Source organism: Mustela erminea, chromosome 5 (assembly GCF_009829155.1).
Source record: "Mustela erminea isolate mMusErm1 chromosome 5, mMusErm1.Pri, whole genome shotgun sequence".
In the NCBI taxonomy this organism is placed as follows: Eukaryota; Metazoa; Chordata; class Mammalia; order Carnivora; family Mustelidae; genus Mustela; species Mustela erminea.
The window spans coordinates 80,450,288-80,473,774 of record NC_045618.1 but is presented as its reverse complement, the minus strand read 5'-3'; the positions used below and the strand labels follow the sequence as shown (position 1 = coordinate 80,473,774).

Sequence of the window (23,487 nt, the reverse complement as noted above, 5' to 3'; positions counted from 1 at the left end):
ACCTAGAGCATATTGGAAAGTTATTCTCAGGCCCTAGGAGCTGTAGGACTTCAATAACTATTATTTGAAATGGATTGAGAGGAATTAAAGAAGTAAACATTCCAGATCATCTATTTAAATCTACTTTAAAAGTGATAAATAGCTTGGTGTTTAAATATCAAGGGCTTTGGCTGGACGTCAACAGGAATGGCAGAGTAAGGAACTTCAAAATTCACTCCTACATAAAAGAATGAGACTATTTGCAAAATGGTCAAAATAACTTTTTCAGAACTCTGGAAATTACGCAAAGGCCTGCAGCAATCTGAGGAGCATTTACTTAAGAAAAAAAAAATCATTGAATCTTGATAGGAACAGCAAGGTTTATGGTTTTATTTTAACTTGGTCTAATAACACGCCCTACTTCCCAACTCTGTAGTGGTCTTGCAAACCAACAGCCCCACAAGCACAATGAAAGCAAGCAACTTAGCCACCACTGGAAAGGTCATGATGGGTTGAAGATTTTTTAAAGCCCCATTCTCAGAATTGTCATCAGTTGACCTGACTGGTAGTTCTTTGGATATCTCCACTTAGGGTTTGTATTTACTTGACTCGATTCAGATCTCTCAGTGAAAACAGCTTTTTTTCCTGGGAGAAAACTATCAGTTGAAATTGTTTAATATCACTTCTAAAGCAGCAGTGATAGTTGGAACAAACAGGAAGCTGAATGAAAAGCTACTAGGGAATGAGATGTCTTTAGGGAAGGTAGAAGGCCATGTATAAACAATGCTGTGCTCATGCCCAGGGCTGTGTGGATGCCTAGGAAAGGTCTGAGAAGGATATAAGTTCTCACCTCTGGTTGACCTTGAAACTCTGTGAAAGTAGGCAGTAAATACTAAAGCAGAGATATAAACTGACTACCTGGACATTGAAGGGATGCCTCAAATACACACATAGAACATCAGCAAAGGCTGGAAAACTTATCAGTTTCAAGAATTTAAAGAATTCTCTGTCCATTCATTAGATAACTATTAAGCTAACTGAACAGTGACTTCAGTAACCACACATAACAATAATATAGGCTTTCCAAAGTAACAGTTAGTTCAGGAAAGTCACTTCATGAATAAATAATAGCAGCAGCAACAACAATGAACCTGGAGTAGGAAATCTGTTTTCCAGAGTTGTCACATTATATTAATTTTAAATGTCTAGTTTTTAACAAAAATTTGTGAGCCATAAGAAGAAACAAGAAAATATGGCCCATACACAGGAATAAAAGGAATCAATAGAACCTGCTTTTGAGGGAGTCCAGATGTTGCACTTACTATACAAAGACTTTAGATCAACAATTTAAAATATGTTCAAAGAACTAAAGGAAATTACATTTAAAGAACTTTTAAAAATGTATTAGTATGGAGTAGGAACTGTATAGAAGCAAAGTTTTGTATACTATTAAGTTAATTTGGTATTAATGTGAACTAGAATATTATTAATTAAGATATTAATTATAAATACCAGAACAGTCACTAAAGAAAATAAAAATATACACTAAAGGAAGTGCTACTGAACTAAGATGCTGCACTAGAAAGTATCTGTTTAACCTACAAGAAGCCAATAATAGATGAATGCAAAAATGAAAAAAGACATGACATATAGAAAACAATAGCAAAATGTTATGTATAATCTTGTCTTATCAGTAATTACATTAAATATAAATGGATTAAATACTGTAATCCAAAGGCAAAGATTGGCAGAATGAATTAAAAAACACAATTCAACTGTTTGCTGTCTGTAAGAGACATATTTCAGAACCAAAGATGCAAAAGAGTAAAAGTAAAAAGAATATAAAAGAATATACTGTGAAACATTAACTGAAATAGAGCTGTAGTAACTATACTAATATCAGACAAAATAGAGTTTTAGAAAAATTTTTTTACAAGGGATAATGGACATTTTATAATAAAGGATCAATGCATCAAGAGGACACAACAATGGTAAACATATATGTACCCAATGACAGAAGCCCCAAATACCTAAAGCAAAAACTGAGAAATGAAGGGATAAATAGGCAAGTCATCAATAACAGTTGGGACTTCAATACTCCAGTATCAATAATGTATAGAATATCAAGACAGAAAATCAACAAAGGATTAGAAGACTTTAAAAATACTATAAAACAAACAGACTTTACAGACATTTGTATAACCCTTCACCAGTAATGGAAGACTACACATTAATTCTAGTGTACAGGAAATCTTCTCCAAGATAGATTATATAGTGGATCAATTTTCAATAAGACTAAATACCTTGAAATTATACCAAGTATGCTCTATGACCACAAATATATGACATTTGAAATTAATAATTAAAAATTAAGGGAAACTCACAAACATGTGGAAATTAAACAACAAATTCCTAAATAACAAATGGGTCAAAGAAGAAATCACAAAGAAAAATTAGAAAATCCTTTGAGATGAAATTAAATGAAAATACAATATACCAAAGCTTGTGGCATACTACTAAAACTGTGCTTAGAGAAAAGTTTGTAGCAGTAAACATCTATATGAAGAGAGAACAAAATCTCAAATTAATAACCCAAGTTTCTACCCTAAGAAGCTGGAAAAGGAGCTCTAAACTCAAACCAAAAGAAGGAAGAAAATAGAGATTAGAGTAGAAATCAATGCATTAGAGAATAGGGGAAAAATGGAGAAAAAGTGATGTAAACAAAAGCTGGTTCTTTGAAAAGGCTGACGAAATTGGGAAATCTCTAGGTAGGCTGATGAAGAAAAAAGAGAGAAGATTCAAATTACTAAAATCAATAATAGGAGAGAAGATATTACTATTATTATTACAGAAATAGTAAGAATTATAACAGAATACTATGAACAATTGCCTGGAAACAAATTATGTAACCTATGTTAAATGGAAAAATTCCTAGAAAGTCCCAAACTACCAAAACTAGACAAGAAAGAAATAAAGAATGGAAATAAGAGTGAAAATCCGAAATAATAATTCTATAATAAGAATAAGGAATTACTCCTCCTCCTCCTTCTCCTCCTCTTCCTCCTCCTCCTCCTCTTGCTACCATTTAACTCCCTGCAAAGGAAAGTCCAGGCCCAGATGGCTTCACTATGAATTCAGTCAAACTTTTAAAGATGAATTAATGCCAATTCTTTACAAAGTCTTCCAAGAAAAAGAAGAGGAAAGAACACTTTCTACTTCATTCCTATCCCAGGATTAGCCTGATACCAAAACCAATCACAAGAATGAAGAACTGCAGACCAATATTCTTTATGAATATAGAAATAAAAATTCTTAACAAAACACTAGCAACCTTAATTCAGCAACATATAAAAGGGATTTTACATCCTGACCAAGTCAGATTTATGTCACGAATGCAAGGTTGGTTCAACATTCAATAATCAATCAATGTAATACTCCATATTAAAAGAATAAAAGAGAAAAACCACATGACCACTTTAATAGATGTAGAAAAGGCTGACAAAAATCCAGTTTACTTTCATGATAAAAACATTTAATAAAATAGGAACAGAAAGGAAATTTCTCATCTACAAAAAGCACTTATAGAAAGGACATTTGTGAAAAACCACAGCTAACGTAATACTTAATGTTCAAAGACCAAATCTTTTGTCCCTAGGGTCAGGAACAAGATTAAATCTATTCTCATTACTTCTCATTACTTCTATTCAACTTTTTTCCTGGAGGCTATAGTTGGGAAATTAGACAAGGAAAAGGAATAAAAGACAAGTTCATTGAAAAGCATAAAATAAAATTATCTCTATTTGCAGATGATATGAACTTGTATACAGAAAATCCCAAAGAATTCACACACACAAAATTATTAGAGTTCAGCAAGGCTACCAGATACAAAAACAATATATAAAAATTGTATTTTTATACACTTGCAGTAAATATTTCAAAATGAAATTAAGTAAATAATTCCACTTTCAGTAGTATCAAAATAGTAAAGGCTTAAGAATAATTTAAGAAGAGAAATGCAAGACTTGTGAGAAATACAAAATACTGTTGAAAGAAATTAAAGAAGATTTCAATTAGTGGAAAGAGATCCTGTGTTCAGGGATTTAAATTCAACATTATGTTAATGGCAATGTTTCCTAAATTTTTCTACAGATTTATTTCAGTCCCTATAAAAATCACAGCTGCTTTTTTGCAGGAATTGAAAGCTGATCCTATAATTCATACCATGAGACATCATTCAATCATAAAAAAATAAAGTTCTGATAAATACTCTAACATGGATGAACCTTAAAGATATTATGCTAGTGAAAAAAGGTAGACACAAAAAGCCACATATTGTATGATTTCATTTATATAAAATGTTGAAAATTGGCAAATCCTATTAGTGGTTGCCAGGGGTTGAGGGATTGGGAAATGGGAAGTGACTCCTAATGGATTAAAGAGTTCCTTTTTAGATGACAAAAAAATGTTCTGAACATAGATAATGGTGATGGTTGCACAACTTTATAGATATATTGAAAACTGTTGAAGTACACAGTTTGAAAAAGTGTATTTTATGGTAAGTGAATTATATGTCAACTTAATGAATGAATGAATGAATGAATGAGCTGAATCAACTGAAAATCATCCACCAGCCTTTGACTGGATCTTCCCTTCCATATTAAATCTGTTTTCTGACAACTAGTCATCAATGATAAACACAATTCCTTGAATCATAGATACCTACAAATGCCATTTTGTATTACCTCTGGCTGTCCTGTGCTGGACTAAATCTACACCGTATCTAGTTTCATTAGAAACTAACATGGTAAAATTCTGAGAAAACTGTATTGAACTTAATTAATATTTTGTTTTTTTATCTTTGAATTTTAAAACTTCTTCAGGCTTGTATTTTTATCTTTAAATTTGGGGAGAATGATTTTTTTTTGTAACTAACATTTTTACTAGCCAAATTATTCCCAGGTAAGGACATATTCAGGCCTACTGTGGACCACATGACCAAAAAAATATCATCTTCATATAAAACAATATTCATCTCACTAATAAACTCTTAGTTAAATTCAGATGTAGTCATTATGATGGGTTAAGTCCATATTTTGATAATAATGACATGCTGTCCTTTTGTAGCAATGGTTGGGCTGCCACAAATTATGTCATGTCAACAGATAACTGAATAATTTAGTGATTGTGAATTTTTGTGATAAGTTACTGAGTTATTGTTGCCATTTATTTACTCAATGTCAGTGGCTTTTCTGGATTTATAGATGAGAATGTATCATGATGTCTGTGGAGTTGAAATGCCCTTTTATAATTCAGATGATAGTGCATTGGAGTAGGCATTTATACACTGCAGTTGTAGAATAATATGTAATACAGCCATATAAAACATCTATCCCGGGGCACCTGGGTGGCTCAGTGTGTTAAGCATCTGCCTTTGGCTCAGGTCATGAACCCAGGTTTCTGGGATTGAGCCCCACGTCGGGGCTTCCTACTCAGGAGGGGAATCTGCTTCTCCCTCCCTCTCTCCCTGTGGGTGCTCTCTCTCCTCCTCTCAAATAAATAAATAAGTAAACAAATAAATCTTAAAAAAGTAAAACATCTATACAATACCACATTTCACTTCAGTTGATTGGTGTCAGTGGTGAGTTGTCTTCGAGATGATGAATCAAATGAAATGTTCTCTCAATCTGAATAATTTCTAGTAATGTTAAATCAAATGGTTTGAAATAATTTTTTTCATCTGTGCTTCTAATTGAGTCAAAGCTTTTGATTGACAAATCTGGAGATTTTTCAATGTGAATGTCTTTTATGTTTATCTTTGTTTACCTATACAGTGATCCATTAGCAGAAATAATAAATTTTCATAACCATAGTGAACATTAATGTTGACTAATCAGAAAGCATACATTTAGTCTTTTGGTTGAAATATATATGTTTAAATACAATTTAAATTAAAATAATCATAAAAATAACGAACATTAGTTGAAGCCCTGCTCAAAATACTTTACATGTATTGACATCTTAAAGGTGAAGTCACTAAAGGCACAGAGAGGATAAGTAAGTAGCTTGAGGTCATTCAGACCACTCAACTAGCAAGTTGCTGAACTGAAATTAAAATCTAGGACGTGTGGGGGCGCCTGGGTGGCTCAGTGGGTTAAAGCTTCTGCCTTTGGCTCAGGTCATGATCCCAGGGTCCTGGGATCGAGCCCTACATCGGGCTCTCTGCTCAGCAGGGAGCATGCTTCCCTTGTTCCTCTCTCTCTGCCTGCTTCTCTGCCTACTTGTGATCTCTGTCTGTCAAATAAATAATCAAGAAAAAAATCTAGGCAGTGTGTATTCAGAGGCCATTCTTTTAACTACTTTTCAATGCTGCTGCTTCATAAAAATAAAGAAATCAGGACACATTAATAATTGTTAGTTACATTTATGAAAAAACAAGGGAGGAATTAGGTTGGAAGAATTTGCCAAAGTGTAGTTCTCAGATGATTTGTGGATCTTCACAGTTATTAGCAACTGGTATGACAGCCATTTCTTACCTCCAGTAAAAAAAAATTCAAATATTTAAAAGTCATATCTGATAAATCAGACATTTGGTTAACCATACACTCAAATATTAGCTGGTATTAACTGGTATGAGTAATAGTAAGAACAGATTTCCCACTGCTTCACAAACTTCCACCCAAACACCTCAAAAAGGAGAGAAGAATGAACTAGCATTCCAAGGAGACCTAGGGAGGGACCATGCTTGGACTGAAGTGTCTTGCTGAAACTTTTATCTTACAAATATATATGAGAAATTCTTATGCAAAATATATTCAATTTCACAAAAAATCTGTTTAAGCACAAAAATAGGTTTTACCCAACACTTGGCAATAACTTGACATTCTAGGAAGATATACCATGTTGAATCTGGATATGCTAATTGAGTTTAAGAAATACAGAATTTTACCTCATATCCATTAGGATGGCTACCAAAAATACCAAAAACAAACAAAAATAACAGGTATTGGCTGTGATGTGGAGAAATTGGAACCCTTGTTGACTGTTGGTGGGAATGTAAAATGGTGCGGACTCCATGGAAAACAGTATGGTCGTTCCTTAAAATATTAAAAATAGAATTACCATATGATCCAGCAATTCCATTTCTGAGTATACACCCAAAATAATGTATTTTATTTATTTAAAGATTTTATTTATTTATTTGAGAGAGAGATAGTGCAGAATGAGAGAGAGAGAGAGAGAGAGAGAGAGAAAGCATGAGGACAGAGTTGGGGGTGCACAGAGGGAAAGGGAAAAGCAGGCTCCCCCCTGAGCAGGAAACCTGACACTGGTTTCGATTCCAGGACCCTGGGATCATGATCTGGGCTGAAGGCAGATGCTTTACAGACTGAGTCACCCAGGCACACCCACCTAGAAGAGTTTAAAGCAGTCTTGAAGAGATGTTTGCTACAACATGGATAAACCTTGAGGACATTATGCTAAGTGAAATAAGCTAGTTACAAAAAGAGAAATACCAAAGGATTCCATTTATATGAGGTACGTAGAGTACTCAAATTAATAGAGACAGACAGTAGAATGGTAGTTTCCAGGGTCTGGGGGTGGGGCAGAATGAGGAGCTATAATTTAATGGGTATATAGTTTCCATTTTGTAAGATGAAAAAAGTTCAGGAGATGACTGGTAATGATGATTGTACAACACTATGAATGTACTTAGTGCCACTGAACTGCACCCTAAAAATGGTCAAAATGGCAAATTTTGTTATGTGCATTTTGCCCCAATTAAAAACGAAAAGAATCATAAGATTATGTGATAGAAATGTCAATTTCCTGCGCATAATAGGCATTATTTCACTACTGTTGTCTTTATCCAAACTACCTGGATCAGTGTTCTACTGGGTCACCTCCAGAGCCTCATCCTGTAGGGTGACCCGTGTAGTTGTTAACCAAACAGTCATCTTTGAGAATGAGAGAGAGCACTATTAATAATATTGCAACACAACTGGCATAAACCAGGATTGTTCTATTCTCAACAAAGAAGCCACAGTGGTCTTTGAAAACCATAAGGCGTGTTCACTGAAAAGCTGCAGTAGCCTCCTATTTCCACATGTTGCTAATGGCTACCATACTGGACAGTGCTGATCTAGATGATATGTGTCCCCAAACTATCTTTCCATCAAAACTGGGTTCTCCTTCACTTAAAGGGGCTTAATAATTTCCATAATTTATAGCTAATGTGTAAGCTCCATGAGAGCTGGGGCAGTATGTTTATTCACTGCCACATCCTCAGCATTCATCCAGCAGGAGGTAAGGGCCTCAAATTTGCTGAAATAAAGGATGATTATATTAGCATTATTCAAACAAAATATGATTTTTGTTTTAAGACCAGAAAAATATTCAGAAATACAGCACAGCATTTCAGTAATTGTGTTCTGGAACTATCTATATTTTCTATTTCCAGTTTCTGGTACAAAATTCTGGTGAATATTGTAATAGATAATAGAGAAATATTTAGACCAAAAGAGAAATAAGTTGACATCAAAGTGTCAAGATTATGTCAATGTAATTGGTATACCATGTCGGAAAAGTGGAAAACATATTTGAAGTTTTTCTTTCCTTAGCCACCCCTGAGTTTTTCCTTTTTCTTAGGATTGCTTGCTACAATGGAAATATCCAATATATTAGCTTCTAGTTGAAAAATATCCATCAATTGGGACATATTTTACAAATCACCACCCTTTGCGGCTTTCACTTTTGGAATATGAATGAGGAGGGAGAGGGTAATATTGGTGGCCTGCAAGACTCACAAATAAATACAAAACCCATGTAAAGTCCTGCTTCTTCTCCTCTTCTTGATTGAACTTAGCTCAGATGAGGAATATGTGAGGCTCTGTAAGATGTGTATATGACAGACAAAGAGAGAAAAGGGAGGGGAGAGAACGAGAGGGAAGAGAAAGGGAAGAGGGGAGAATGAGAGAGAGCGAGAGACAGAGAGAGAAGACAAAGCACTTACTCATGAAAGTCAGCATGAGAATATAGTACAGGGACTGGCATCACGGCTATGTGCTCTGGGCCTAGTTTTCAGACTGGGCCTATTATAAGTCAATGGATTTTTCAACATTATTATATTAAAAGGAAATGAATTTATTTATTCTGGCATTTTTCACAGAACCAACTCTCAGTAAATGATATTTAAAAGTGATAGATTTCCAACTAGCATTTGTTATCAGCCAGTGGCTCCCCAAATTACAGTTCAGGAACAATATGTGGATATTGCCCAAATTTGCAAAGATTTGCGACTCTAAATAAATAGTGATTTAAAAGCTCAACATTTCACATGTGCAATGCAAGTATCTTCTTGATGTGCTGAATCATTGTCATAAAAGGTTTTATCAGATGACTAATGATGCAAAGGTGAATACTGAAGATATTCTTGTTAGATGGATAGGCAGCACGCCCAAAGGCATTTGAGGAAAGAACTCACTAAATATTTATCTATGCACAGCCTCAAACAATTTAAGAGGAAGCTCGTGTGTACGTGTGTGTGCACACATAAGTAGGAAGTAAAGACCAATGGCAAAGATATTTCTGTTATTTTTTAATTCATGGCCTAAAATTCAGTTAGCTCGTAGGCATACAAAACCTAATCTCTTTCCTCCGTGTCATTCTCTTCTTTTATAATTTGTATACCATGAAGAGTTTGGAGAAGCCCATTCCCAAGTACAATGGCAGGAGAACAGAAGATCAGGGAAGAAATCCAGTAATTAACCCACTCTGCCTGGCAAGTAACCCACTGGAAAGTAGTGGCTCGGGACAGTAATTTGGTAGGGGTAGTTGGTGGTTGCAGCCTTTCATCTGATGTGAACTGCCCGAACGCCAAGAGTTTGATCAGTACGTGTTAATCTAGTTAAAAGAGGCACTTTTTCTCAAAATAAACTGGATGCATAATGTATGCATCTCAAATCCTGATTTATAGCTAACTTCAGAGATAAGGATTGAGGTAGAGTTGCATTTAAAACAAATACTTTGCCATCGTCTGTAAAAATGTGGTTAGTCTAACTTCAGGATCTAGTCTTTCCAAAGTCTTTATATACACATGTACTCACACATATACGTAATGAATGATGACGGCATCTAATGAAATAATACTGCATTCTCAAAGCCACTTACCTTTTAACCTACCCGAAACAATACCCATTTACGCTGATTATGTGGCAGCTGGTCCAGCTGCTTTATGACTTCTTTTCTATTGAAGTTGCATTCTATAAGTGACAGAAGCTTTAACCTTTATTTAGGGGGAGAAGCCATTAATCTGTCTTCAGACTTTCCCCTACTTCCCACAGAAAAAACAATTTGCTCTTCAAAAGTTTGTTTGGAAATGAAACTGAATTCTGTGTTTCCTCTACAGATGGTTGACCTCTTTCAGTTGGTGGCTGCATTACTCATTTAAACAATTATACAGGTCAATATAGTGTAATCTAAATTATTTAGTCTCTTAGTGTTTTTCAGACACGACTGACAGTTGGAGAGGCTCCAGCTGCTGGTCGTACCTGGATTTGAACTCCACCCAATGATAACAGTTTCAGTCTGAATTCCGGAGCCCATCCATTGACAGTACCTACTGACCCACTTGTTAGTCTTGCACGTTGGTCCCGAGGGAGTTATAGCTTAATAATCAATATGCTGACGCAGGACAGTTAAGTATTTTTGAATGAAAAGTTTAAAATGTGTGTGATTCTCAAGGACTCGCTACTACCTAGAAGGTTTTTTCCTTCTGAAGCCTAACTTTAAAACACCTTTCTTTTTGTTTGTCCCCCACAGGGAGCAATTCAAATCTACCAAATAGACTAGCAAAATATTATGATAACCTTTTCCATCCTAATTTGTACTGGAGGCTGAGTGTGTACTAGGATCAACATTAATTACTGTATAACATTTCAGCAGTGTGGTTCATGGAAATGTCAGGGAGTTAGCTAAAGGGGACTTGGGGTCTTGGAAACATCAGGGGGGAAACAGCTAAAGGACACGTGTTCCCCAGGACAATGGGGATTTACAAACATGAAATTTAGGACAAAGATGGAAGTAAAACCCAGGACTAGGGTGTGAATACTCAGCAGATCCAGTAAAAGTTAGGTTTATCAAGGTAGAACAAACACAATGCAATACAATCTGGTGGTCTTTCCACCATCTTTAAATAATTTTAAAATCAGTAAAATTTAGGTTCCAGCAGTGAACTCAACAGCTTGTGAAAATGACTCTTTAAATAAGGGACCTAGTTTGTTAAAGTTAATATATCAGTTCGAATTAATGAATTTTAAGTTCAAATTCCTTTTGCAGCTTGAATTCAGACTAATTACAGGTTTTAAATTGTCACTAGTCGGAGCTTAGCCAAGGCATATTTCCTCTCTTCTTTACTTATACCCTGAGAATTCATGAATCAATTTTTTTCTGGGTCATGACTTCGCCCCACTAGGAGTAGAGAAAACCCTTCAGTGAGAAGAAAATCCAATGGCAGGGATCCCAGTCAGTCAGAATTTATACGCAAAATGCAAGGAGGTAAGGAAATTTCCCAGCTCTAAAGGAAAAAGGCTAAGAAATCACATATATAATCGAAACAGTAATGAATTTAGTAAATACTTTTAGGCACAGCAGTATCCACTTCTATCCTTGTAATTTAAGATTACTGAGTATTTTAGGAAAGGGACTGTTTTTTTGCAAGCCTTTTTTTTAAACAGTAGAGGTCACCTTAGTACAAACCTCTTCAGGGGGGAAATGGTTTCTGTTCAGTGGTGATAAATTAAGTACTTTTAAACCATCAACAAGTCTTCTCTTATTTCATTGAAGCTCAAAAATCAAACACACATGCTTAGCTGAATTTTTAAAAAGTTAGACAAAATGAAATTGTTTTAAAATTAAATTGCTTTCAAGTCTATATCCTTTTTTTTAAAAAATAAAGACTTTTTTCTAAAATGAATGGGAATAAATAATATGAAATAATTTAAATAATTATAACATCAATTATACGTGCAACTTACTTAACAAAATTCCATGTTGTATTTACTATTAAAAAACTGTCCAATAAATTGTTCTGGCTCAGCTACTGAGCCTTATTTTAAAACGAATTGTACCTATAAAGTATATTCACTAACAAAGAGTAGCTAATAGCTAACTAAATGTAAAAACTTCCAAAACAGGGAAAAAAGTTATTCAATAAAGCTTCATTTAATAAAACATGCATTGGTTTAGATAAATTGATAATAATCTTAATTTTTGTTTTGTAAGTATTCTATCTTTAAATTATAGTTCATCTAATGTTGCATTGTAGGCTAGTACGTGCATTTATTTTTCAGATATTTTAAGACCAGAAGGTGCACAATAGAACATTTGCTTTATAAGAGTCCATGTAAAATATTCTTTTTAGTTTATAAAGCTTATTAGGATATACTTTTAATTAGTAATAATGCCTAGTGACAATATAGAATCTTTAAATATTTAATCCATATTTTCTAATGGACTCTATAAGATATAATCAATTTTAAACAAATACTTCCAATATCCTTGTATTATATATGCCAACATATCACTTTTATATTATAATGAACAACATAACTATTTTGACAATGAGAATAAGATTTACTAGCACTTTCCTTTCTCCTTTTCCTGCTCTGTCCTCCTCTCCCAACAGATGACAAAGTTGCTTTAAGTTTCAAACTAACACTACTAAGACAATTGCCATCTTTCAGTGAATGGAGGGAATATTCAAAGTAATAAAAATGCCCAGGAAATTCTTAAAAGCTATTTTAGATTTTAATCACTTTATTAGATTTCTTGCTTGAGTGATTTGTGCAGAAAACATTTTATCTATTTTGTTTTCCTCTGATTACCAAACTGTGTTAGACACAAAAGTCTACTTGAAACTAGCTTACAGTTTAAAGACAGGTTTAATAACAGGTGAACACTGGAAAATATGCAAACAAAATGGCAGACATGAATGACTTCATTTAAGGCATAATTGCTTCTCATCAACCCAAGAAATCATGCAGAAACAGTCTCTGTTTTACCCAGCCAGGAAGAGACCAGAGAAATCACTCAGGCAGAGATACTAAAAGGAAGGTCCATTCTTGGGTCTCAGCCAGACAACCACTCCACACACAGATCCAAGCATAAAGACAATAGTCCTTAGAATCACAGTTCATCATAACAGATAATTATACAGCAAGTAAGACAATAAGGTTTTTTGGCCTCTGACTATATAGACTAATTGCTGGCTATGGAGCTCTGCCTGGAAGGCATACAGCACAGCCTCTGCAATGTCTTCTTATTATGTGAGGACTGGTGTAATTTGGGTGGACAAGAGGTTTAGTGTCTAGTGAATTCCATATGGTGGCTCCCCCCACCCTTTTGTGGATTTCTTTTTTCCCTGACAGACATATAGTGGTTTTCCAATAGCAGTATTCCAAATAGCAGTAAGCTGACATATTTACCTGGAAGGAGTTTTAAAAGAAAACATTCCTGCCTACTATCCCGAAGAAGTTTTCAGTTGATTTAAAAAATTGATTTAAAAAAAAAAAAAGATAGAAGAAAATATGACCACTAAAATATAAGGTTTGCCTTTATCCATTACAAAGTATTAAAATTAGGGTAGGATGTTAGGTTTTACTTAAATGCATATGGGTGTCAGCAGATTTGCTGGATAATACAGGCAAACCCCAGAGTTAGCAAACAAACCTTGCTTTCAACTATGCATCTGGAAGGAATAAAATCCCACCTTTATTTTGGTTTTGTCTTGTTTTTTGTTTTTGGAGGTTTTTTTGTTCCTTTCACTTTCTAACAGGATCTATTGTGATCGTTTTATTTATTTATTTATTATCAGGAAAGATGAAAGTTGTCTGCTCTAAAGATATTTACTTATGAGAGTGAGTTCTTGGCAAGATAGCAAGGAGGGGCAGAGGCTCTGGAACAGTGACCTACTCATCCCCCATTAGAAACAAATATGTCTCTCTTCAATTTGTGCGGCCCCCAATGCCAGCCAATTAACTTGAAGTTGGGTTTTGACTCAAACTCGTGACCCTTCAAGCCATAGATCCCTACTCTACATCTAGTGTCATTGAACCAAGTTAGGGTAAAAATAATCTCTGCTATTGTGTGTGTGTGTGTGTGTGTGTGTGTGTGTGTTGCTTCTTTTCCTTGTTTAAAAACAACAACAACAGAAAACCAAACAACAAACAACCCCCCCACTCCCAAAATTAATGTTTTTAAGACCTACTGGAGTCTTTAGGATTCCTCGAGATTTCTACATGATATTTGTATGTTTTCTCCTCTTTAGGAGGGAATAAGGGCTGGAGCACAATCATTTTTATTGAATAAAGTTTGCAGTTCATGAAAGGCTTTCTTGCTCCCACGTACAAGCGCTGACCATTACATCATGCGCCCTGAGGGTTGTGCTAGAAAAGAGAAAAGAAAGCGAAATCAGCAAAAATAAAAGAGTCTTCCTGACTTGAATTGAAAAATGTGCTTGTTTTTTGTTAAACACCACAAATTTGCGGGAAGGCTGGCAAGTGTAATAGCATTCTGAGCATATGCTCCCTCGGAGGCACAAAGCCCTTGCTTAAAGAAATACAGGCGGAATGTACACTTTGATCCCCATGATTTGTTAAAAGAAAACTATAGTTTCCAAGCTGTGTCATGTATTTTGAAGTTAGTTTAAGAATTTGATTAAACAGGATTGAATATGCAGTACCCAAACCAATTTTACCTCATTTACTTTTATTATAAATAAGTTTGAAATTTTTTTCCAGTGGTAAAAGGAAGAAGGTGGATATCTTTTGAAACAAGGTGAGCTGAGTATCAAAAGAAGCAAAAAAAAAAGAAAAAAGAAAAAAAAAAAAGAAAAGAAACCCTAAGCATAGTGAGTTCACTCATTTTTTTTTATTTTACTTTTGTTTTCTACAAATATAGCGACATTTGGCTATTGGAGATGTTTGGTTCATAAGGCTATGTAACGTATATATTCAGACATTATAAACAATATTATAATAGAGGTTTCAGGAGTGTAATGATGTGCATATGTCCAAAAAAGGCCTTTGAGTTGTGTGTGCAATTTGGTGGCTGTTAAATACTCATCTAATTTTGACCTCGCATGTCTATTTTTTAATTGGGAATAAAGTGAATTCACTATTTATTTGTGGTTTGATTTGCAGAAGAAAATGAAAACAAAACCAAGCCCAACGAGGCCAGTCACTCTGCTATTGTGGCGGTATTTTAATGTATTCTCTTATTCTGTGTGAATTTCTTTTTTTTGAAAGTACACAGATCTTAAATATCGTAGCTAGAGAGTTGATATGGTTTGGATTTCAGATGATAAACACTACCAAACGGTGTCATATTAAAATGTAAAAACTATGCATGCGTGCCACAGCCTCTGCCTGCTATGAGTTTGGTTGTACGAATGTTTTTTTGACTTCTAAATCACACATTTGCTAAAATGAGCTCTGCTAGATATCAGTTTGCGCACAGGCACAATGTGTCTCAGTCAGATTCATAAAACAGATAGCTGAACTAGACTTTGACTTTTGACATCAACAATCTGACTTCAATATTTCTCCACAAAAAGAGACTCCTGACTCGGTGCTATTTCCCTGTGATGGATAGCTTTTCAGCTGCTGACAGCACGGAACATAATAAATGTTTTCATTAGCATTGGGGGCTGCATATCCCCATGTCTTAAGTTTTCCAGCTAGTGGCTTTGAAATGCCACCCAGAAACACCTGCAGCACTGCCTTGTCTCTGCAGAACTGCAAAGCCACTGTGAAAAAATATTATTATAAAGTTGTCTGTATATCAGCATTCTGTGCTAAACAACCTTTTAATTGCCTACCCTCTAATTTTTCTTTGCCTGGAAACACTTGCAGCCACATATTTTAATTTAAGCTGCTCTGTTTGACTCCTCTGATCATCTGGGTTTTCATTGTCATTGCTTCACAATAATTTAATGTCATATATAATGGCATCAAATTGAGGAAAGCCCTAAAAGCTGCCAATCCAAAGTGATCTCAGAATGTTCCCGCGTACAAGCCTAGATAAGCTTGATTTGTTTGTGCCAACATTATTCATCACATTCTGTGTCTAACTGGGCCAGTGTTCTCTTGCTCTTGCATTTTCAAATCCTCTTTCAACATACACTGAAGCTTCTTAATCAGTGTGTTTTCTATACTTTAGTTAACAAAATGGTTGAAAGTATGCGTTTACGACAAAGAGGAGAGGGTATTATGATGATGCTTACTTACCACACTACTATCTAAACATCTTAGCATACTGTTTTTTAACTTGGTTCTTGTTTTAAATTTTTCATTTTGTTTGCCACTAGAAGAGGAGAGAGAGTTGGACCACATACGCAATTCAACATTTGTTTTAGATTTTCATTTAATAATATTATGGAGAGCTAACTACCAGTAATGAAAACTTATTTGTGAGTCTACTCCAAAGCTGATCATATACGTCTTCTTGGGAGGAGAAGAGTTTTATTTTATAGCTAATTAAAAGTTTCTAAAGATGCCATGGATTTTTTTTTTTGTGCAAATTAAAATTAATTAGAGTTATTAAGGAGCCATGAAAAGAAGGATTTGAGAAATAGTGAGAAATATTATTTAAACCCTAATGGAATTCAGTGAAACCCACAGGTCTATTACAGGCCCCTGATTTGCCAGGATCACTGCAGGGAATCTAACATTAATAAGCACACTGGTAATTAAATCATTTGTTACTTTGTCTGTAATGTTGTAATGTTTCACTGATACTCTGTCAGAGCTCTTTGTGCAGATCAGAGCTAATCAAAGGTAATCAATTTTCAGCATTTGAGAAATCTGTAAATGATTATACATTCATCAGATCATTTAGTGGAGTGCAAGGAAAGTGCAATGCAATTAATCTTCCTGCATGAGGAGGAATTACCACCACAGAATTCAACAGTTATAATTAATTTCATTGTCTTGCTGTGAATTTTGATTGCTTTTCTTTGGACTGTATAGTACAAATGATGATTCATTGCAAAGTATTTGCAAAGCAAACACACCAGTGTGCTATGCAAATTAAAGTAGCTGTATAACAGATAGGTTTCAAACTTCCTATTTACTCAGGGTTGTTGAGTACTAATTTGCCAAATAATAATTGCTTGTTAACTTTATACACTCTTCCCTTGAATATCAAGATTGGTAACCAACATAAATAGAAAGCACGTGCTATTTTGTATCTTATGGTATGTATGCAAAATACTAGTTAGCACTAAACTTGTTCACTTTACCAGATAATTTAACTTAAGCATTAAAAATGGTTATTTACCTTTGAAATAATTTGCTACTTATTTTACTTACACAAAACAGGTAGTAACAATAGATTATGCATAGAAATTTTCTTGTGTGTTGTTTTTTCCATTATATGTGACCATAAGCCTTTAAGAGACTTTCTCTAGAAACATATGAGGCATAGAATCTATCTATATCCCGAGTGTTGCTTGTTTAAAAAAATATGTAATTTTTGGTACATAGTAGGGTATTGCCAGAATACATTCTCCATAATTTACAGATTTCCTATATAATTTCTTTTCAGTTTCCCAAAGCTCTGCTCATTTAAAGATGTGCCTGTGGAAACAAAAATCAATTCAAAATGACTGAAAAGGTTCATGTCACATTTTGTGTTAAAATGAGAAGAATTTAAAAATGAAATTAAGCTTAATAACAAACAGTGAAAGAATGTGCATAACTTTCACATTAACTGTTTGCCAGATGACTCCGATTCCGTAGTCCTTAAAATGTGGAGAATACCTTTTCTTTAAATTACTTTGTTAAATCCAAGTCTCCAATGTTTTCTCCCAAATTAAAGTCTGTATACCTTAAAATCAGCTAAAATTTCTAAAATTCACATAGCTCCACAAACATGAAACCCTATTTTATTATTTCTGAGATAGGTGCATGATTCCCAATCAAAAACCAATATAAGAAGTTCCTTTCCCCTCAAATACATTCCTTGTGTGAAGTCACTGAGGCCTTTGTTTAATGCATACTGAGGAATAAAGTCACTTTTCCTGCATGTTAATTTATTTAACCAGTGAATTAGTTTGAATTAGTTCAAACCATTGCTTGCTAAAACCACAAGGGTTAATATAAGTCTTTGCGATTCTGAATAACAAAAACAAACCAAAAAATCTCGAATGGGTTAACTGACTAAATTAACACATTCCAAATAATGTGCAATTAAAATGTCAAGGTATTGTCATTTAAAATTCATGGTAAGATAAATAATGCTAGGAAATAGACCAAAATAATGCAAACATAATAGTAAATCAATGCTATTTTTTTTCTGAGAGAATTAAATTATTAAATTGTCTGGAAACCCAAAGAGATAGTCAGAGGGCAAATGAAGCCCCAAACCACTATCTTGCTGTCAAAATCAATAAAACAATTGGGAAAATTCTTTGATAGCATCAAATCTTGCATGTACTTTAAAACATTTGCCTAATGTGGAGATGCAATGATTCTGATTAAAGACAAATAGTATATAGGTAAAAAATTCCTTGTCTCTTAAATTTAAGTGTACCTCTGTTATCTACTGTTTCATGGGAAGTGTTTCTTTTCAATTTGTTAAAGTTGTCCCATCTTTGCTAGTCTCTTCTCTTTAATGATTTCCCATTGTTGCTGGGATCATGGCTTTCCTATTTGACAGTTCTTTGTAGTTTTCATATTTGATGCACCATGCTGATCTCAGGTATTACAGTTGGTTCAAGCAGTATTATGTGCTAAATATAGTTCCACTAATTTAACATTATTTGAACTGCCAAGCTTAGAAAATTCACTTAAGAAAAATTAATCCTCTCAATTGATGCTTTCAGATTAAATCTGTGAATGTTAACCCATTTGATCATTTTGACTAAATTCACTGATCAAATCATCTGGAAAAAGGCTCTTTGATTTAAGAGAAGAAATAGAGACATAAATACAGTGTACAAAGAAGAGGGAATAGAAGTTAACATGTAATGCATCATGTTTTGTGTGAGGATCATAGGTTTTGGAGTGAAAAAGTTCAAATCCTAGATCAACTTCTTTAAAGGGGTCGGAGCTTGGGAAACTTTTCTTATGTAAACTTTCTAAGTCTCATCTATAAAATGGGAATAAACAATCTATGTTGTGGGAAGTTGTTCTATTGCAAATGTACATTAACGTGGTTGGCACATAGTAGGCACTCACAAGAATGAAAGCTGCTCTTCTGACTCATGCAGTGAAGAAAAGAAAATGTGTGAGGTGATGGTGGATGTGGTAGAAGTAAGGGCTCTGACTTCTGGGTTTTATCCGTGAATCTGAATACACATAATTTTCCCATCATATTGGCCTCTTAGTTACAAACATCAGTTGAACAAAAGTGCAGAAAGTTATTAATTAAGGAATTTAAAACACATGACTTGGGGTAGGGATAGAGATGTTATAGCTTTCTTCATTCATTGTTTCCAAAAAGCTTTTCTTTTCTTTTTTTTTTCCATTAATACCTTTGAACTACCTCAAGCATCTACTTCAGAAGGTTCATCAACTTAAGTCTCTTGCATATCTATTATTTTTTTAAGTTTTTATAGGTCTCTCTCCTAAATTATTACCTTCTCCTTCATTTGCATTGGAATAGACATGTTAGAAATGGTAGAATGGTTTCAATAATTTTTTACTAGCTGTTTCAGCATTATTTTTTATTAATAATAACTCAGAATATCATTTTTGAGATTTACCATTACTTTAGTTAAGCAACTATGATTTTCTCGATAGGATTGTAAAATCTAAAACATTCAGAGAATTTTGACTTATCAGAGGTCAATTTGAAAAATTCAGCCAAGTGTCAATATCAAGTTCTCAAAATGGAAGCTCAATATTTTTTAAAGTAAAAATATTTCTGGAAAGAGATTTGTGGGGTGGGAGATAGATTTTTATGGTATAGTTTCTCCATGATTCTTGGTTTGCTCTTAGTCTCTTGCAAAATTTTCTAGTTTGAATAAAAATGAAAACCCTTTGTAAGTGAAAAATAAAGCTAGGGATAGTTTTATAAGATTGGAAAAATCTAAGTTTTTTTTTTTTTTAATTACAAATCCACCCCCCCCCCAAAAAAATCCCTCATCTGTCATTTAATTAAAAATTTGATGAGACTTGATGTTTCCCCCGGTACAAATTTCAGGGAAATTTCTATAACTCAGTAATTATCTTTATTAACAAAATACATGTAATGAATATTTGTTTCCACTGGTAATTTCCATCTCCTAAGTAACAATTGCTTTTCATTTTTCCAATTTTTTTTAAATTCAGAAAGTCTAATTTCATTTTGTTGGGCATCCAAGTGACTTTGAGGAATCTCCAACTATAATAGTTAATAAAATGCAATTGAGGAATGAGCCATATATGTTTTTGATAGATTTTGCAAGTGTTCTGTTCATTTAAAGCACCAGTCTGAAAATTTTCCTTGATATAAGATGGAGAACAATATAAATAATCTATCTGACTTAAAAATATATGAAAAAAGAAAACAGAAAACTTGATAGGTTCTTACAATATCATAATTTATGTGAAACATGAAAAAAACATGCATACATAACACCTTTCCTGTCTGGCTTCGTCTGTATTTCTTTGTTGTCAAAACAGGTTTCCATATTTAACTTCTTTTTTTGATTATGCCTTTTTCTTTATTTCATGGAATGATATGTTATTATCTCTGAAGTGTAGATTTCTGCCAAGTTCTATGCACTTCAGTGTTAAGAGTATGGCCCACAACTCTGGGAATCTTTGTTGAAGCTGTAGAAATAAAATGAATAGTATAAAAGCTTGATGGCATCTGTGGATAGGAAACTCATTAAAGGCCCCAGCCCTCTGTTTTATTTCCAACCACATTTTCCCTGTGGGATTTCAGTGTCTTGCAGGATGAAACCAGCAGGACTCATTACTTACAAAACAATGTTTAGAGTCCTTTCGTAGTGCTGGAATGCTTCTGCCAGTCAGGTAAAGAACCTAGGCCTTTATCCTTTCGGGGACAATGCCGGCCAGTTCACAAACTGCTTGGAAAAGTCATGCCTTTGAATGTAACTGCAGGTGCTGCTCCCCAAAGGCTGTTGGTTGGTACCCTCCTATGCAATGTACAATGGGATAATAGAAAATTCACTTTGGAATTCAAACAAAGTCTTAGAGAAATGGAAATAATAGGAACACAATTTTGAGACTTCCTTCGTTTTTCCCACGAACTATGGACCATGACTAATACCCTCAGGGCAAAAAACATCCCTTTGCCTTTAAGGGATGTATACAATTCAGTGTTTCGGATAAATAAGTTTCATGACCTCACCAATTCTGTGGCTTCCATTCATTTACTAGAAAATAAATTTAAGCAAGAGAATAAGGCCATGTTATGGACTGAACGTTAAGACACTCAATCCAATAAAAGATCAGCACGTATGAGTATAAAGTATAACAAATCATCTTATTTTATTTTCTTCCCTAAAAGAAATCATTGCTTTAACTGGGTTCCCTAAATCAAATTAGTATAGTTCTGACTGAATTGCCTGTCTCTCTTTGGCAGTGTGGCTAGTGGCATTTTGGAAATATTCTTAGAACTTGTAAAATTCCTGCAAGAATAATAAGGACCTTGCCATTGTGGAATCAAAGAGATTCAATCACTTAAAGTAGTACTATAGGCTTGTCAAGTGGAATTGCTTTTACAGATTTGCTGAATAACTCATCCATAATGGCTGAAAATTTCAGCCATTTTGTTAAAACACCCAAGGCAGAAGAGATTAGTGCGCACCATAGAAAAGCATATGTATAATCACGAGGAAGTTTAGACCACGTCTGCACTGTGAAGTACCATTTAAACATCCCAAGTTCCAGTCATTACATTATGGAAAACAATGTGAGCTATCTAAAAAATGAAGTGTGGCTTGCTCTTCGTTGGCTGATGAGAATTCGATAGCATTTAAGCTTGGTAAAATGTATTTCTAAACAAAGTTGCTATCTTTACAGCTTATCTTTACAGATGACAAGGTCATGTAGAATTTGACTGGAGGGAATTTAAAAAACAGTTAAATGTGGCAACGATAGAGAAGAAGTTAAACAGCGAGAAAGTGCTAACCTAGTTGTTGAAGAATTAATATCAATTAGAGTCCTATTAATAATAATAGGATCAGCTGACAACAAACATCTGGGTTGCTAAAATGAGAAACCATTAAGCTCTTCCCTTTTAAACACATTTTGACAATGGAGACATGTATGTTATTTTTCAATGGGTAAGTTTCAACTTGAAGGCTTCCAGCATTTATTTTCACAATTTTATCTTAATTCTGAAAAAGAAATCAGGAAATAAACTGCTATTTTAAAGATTGTCCCTCGAGCCTTTGGTGCTTGCAGAAGCTATTGTGAAAGTGGGTTCTGGAGGGGAAAAGTATATTTTTAAATGTCAAATTCATCTCGTATTTTCTAGGTGGGAAATGACATGAATACTAGATTTTGTGCAAAAGCTCAAATAGGCTTAATGAAGAATAAATATTTCCCTCCACCTACATTTTGGATTTTGAATTTGGGGGGCTATATTTAGTTTGAGTTGTATATGGTGTTCAGTAGAATAAAAACATGTATATAAAACTTATCTTCAGCTTGAATTTAAATTCATCTGCTTGCTACCTTGTTTAAACAATAAAAAGGGAAAATATTCCCCAGGAAAGATGTTTAAATACCAGTATGTAAACAATGATGTCACCTTGCAATTTGAATGAAATATTAATGGAAAGAAGAGCAGATGAATATCAGAATATATTATGAATAGAGTAAATGCAACAGAAGGGTATTTTCTATCAAAAGAAAGGTGGTAAGAAATTTAACAGATACAATTCATAGTCTCAGTAAAATTAATGCATTTGGGCTAGAATATTTAGCTTCTCTGTTCCAAGAATCTCAAGAGCCCTATCCTATACACATGTGGATTACAAAATTGAGTCAGAAGGATGATAATTCAATCAACACTATCTTTTGGTTTTCACTATTTGCATAGCTTTTGCCCGAGGTCATGCAATAGGTCAGCTGCACTATTAGGAATCCAAACTTTAATTCTAGCATTATTTCTCCAATACTCTACGTTCTCCAAAGCAAAGTAGTCTACAGAAAAAGGATCAGAAAATTTCTTTTACACACAAAGCTATTTGGAAAAAATAACCAACAAATTAACCCATCTAATGATTCGTTCAGTAACAAAAACAGCATTTATTTGACATGTTCTAAATCTACCAGTGATGGCTGCCTCTCCTTCCAAATCATACTGTGCCTTCTCTACCAACCTTCCCCATTCCAGTAAGCTGTGACTAGGGTTTCGGAGGAGGCCAGTAAAAATCACTTCTCTTTCTCCTAAATAAATAACCAATTACAAGCTAAGTATTCAGTTGTACACCTGGAACTAATAGAACGCTGTATGTTCATTATACATCAATAATAAATAAGTAAGTCGGCAAAT

The 23,487-nt window shown here is 34.2% G+C and overlaps 1 long non-coding RNA gene across 4 annotated transcripts in view; it reads right to left on the bottom strand.

The window, feature by feature from the left end:
• LOC116591233 overlaps window positions 1-23,487 on the bottom strand; it is a 72,604-nt gene that overhangs the window by 48,782 nt on the left and 335 nt on the right. For 3 of the 4 annotated variants that reach the window (XR_004285896.1, XR_004285897.1, XR_004285895.1), the window contains exons 2-3: window positions 20,943-21,118; window positions 14,240-14,417 (exon numbers count right to left, since the gene is read on the bottom strand). This is a non-coding gene — a long non-coding RNA (uncharacterized LOC116591233). The remainder of the gene's footprint in view (window positions 1-14,239; window positions 14,418-20,942; window positions 21,119-23,487) is intronic. The other variant, XR_004285898.1, reaches the window with a different exon arrangement.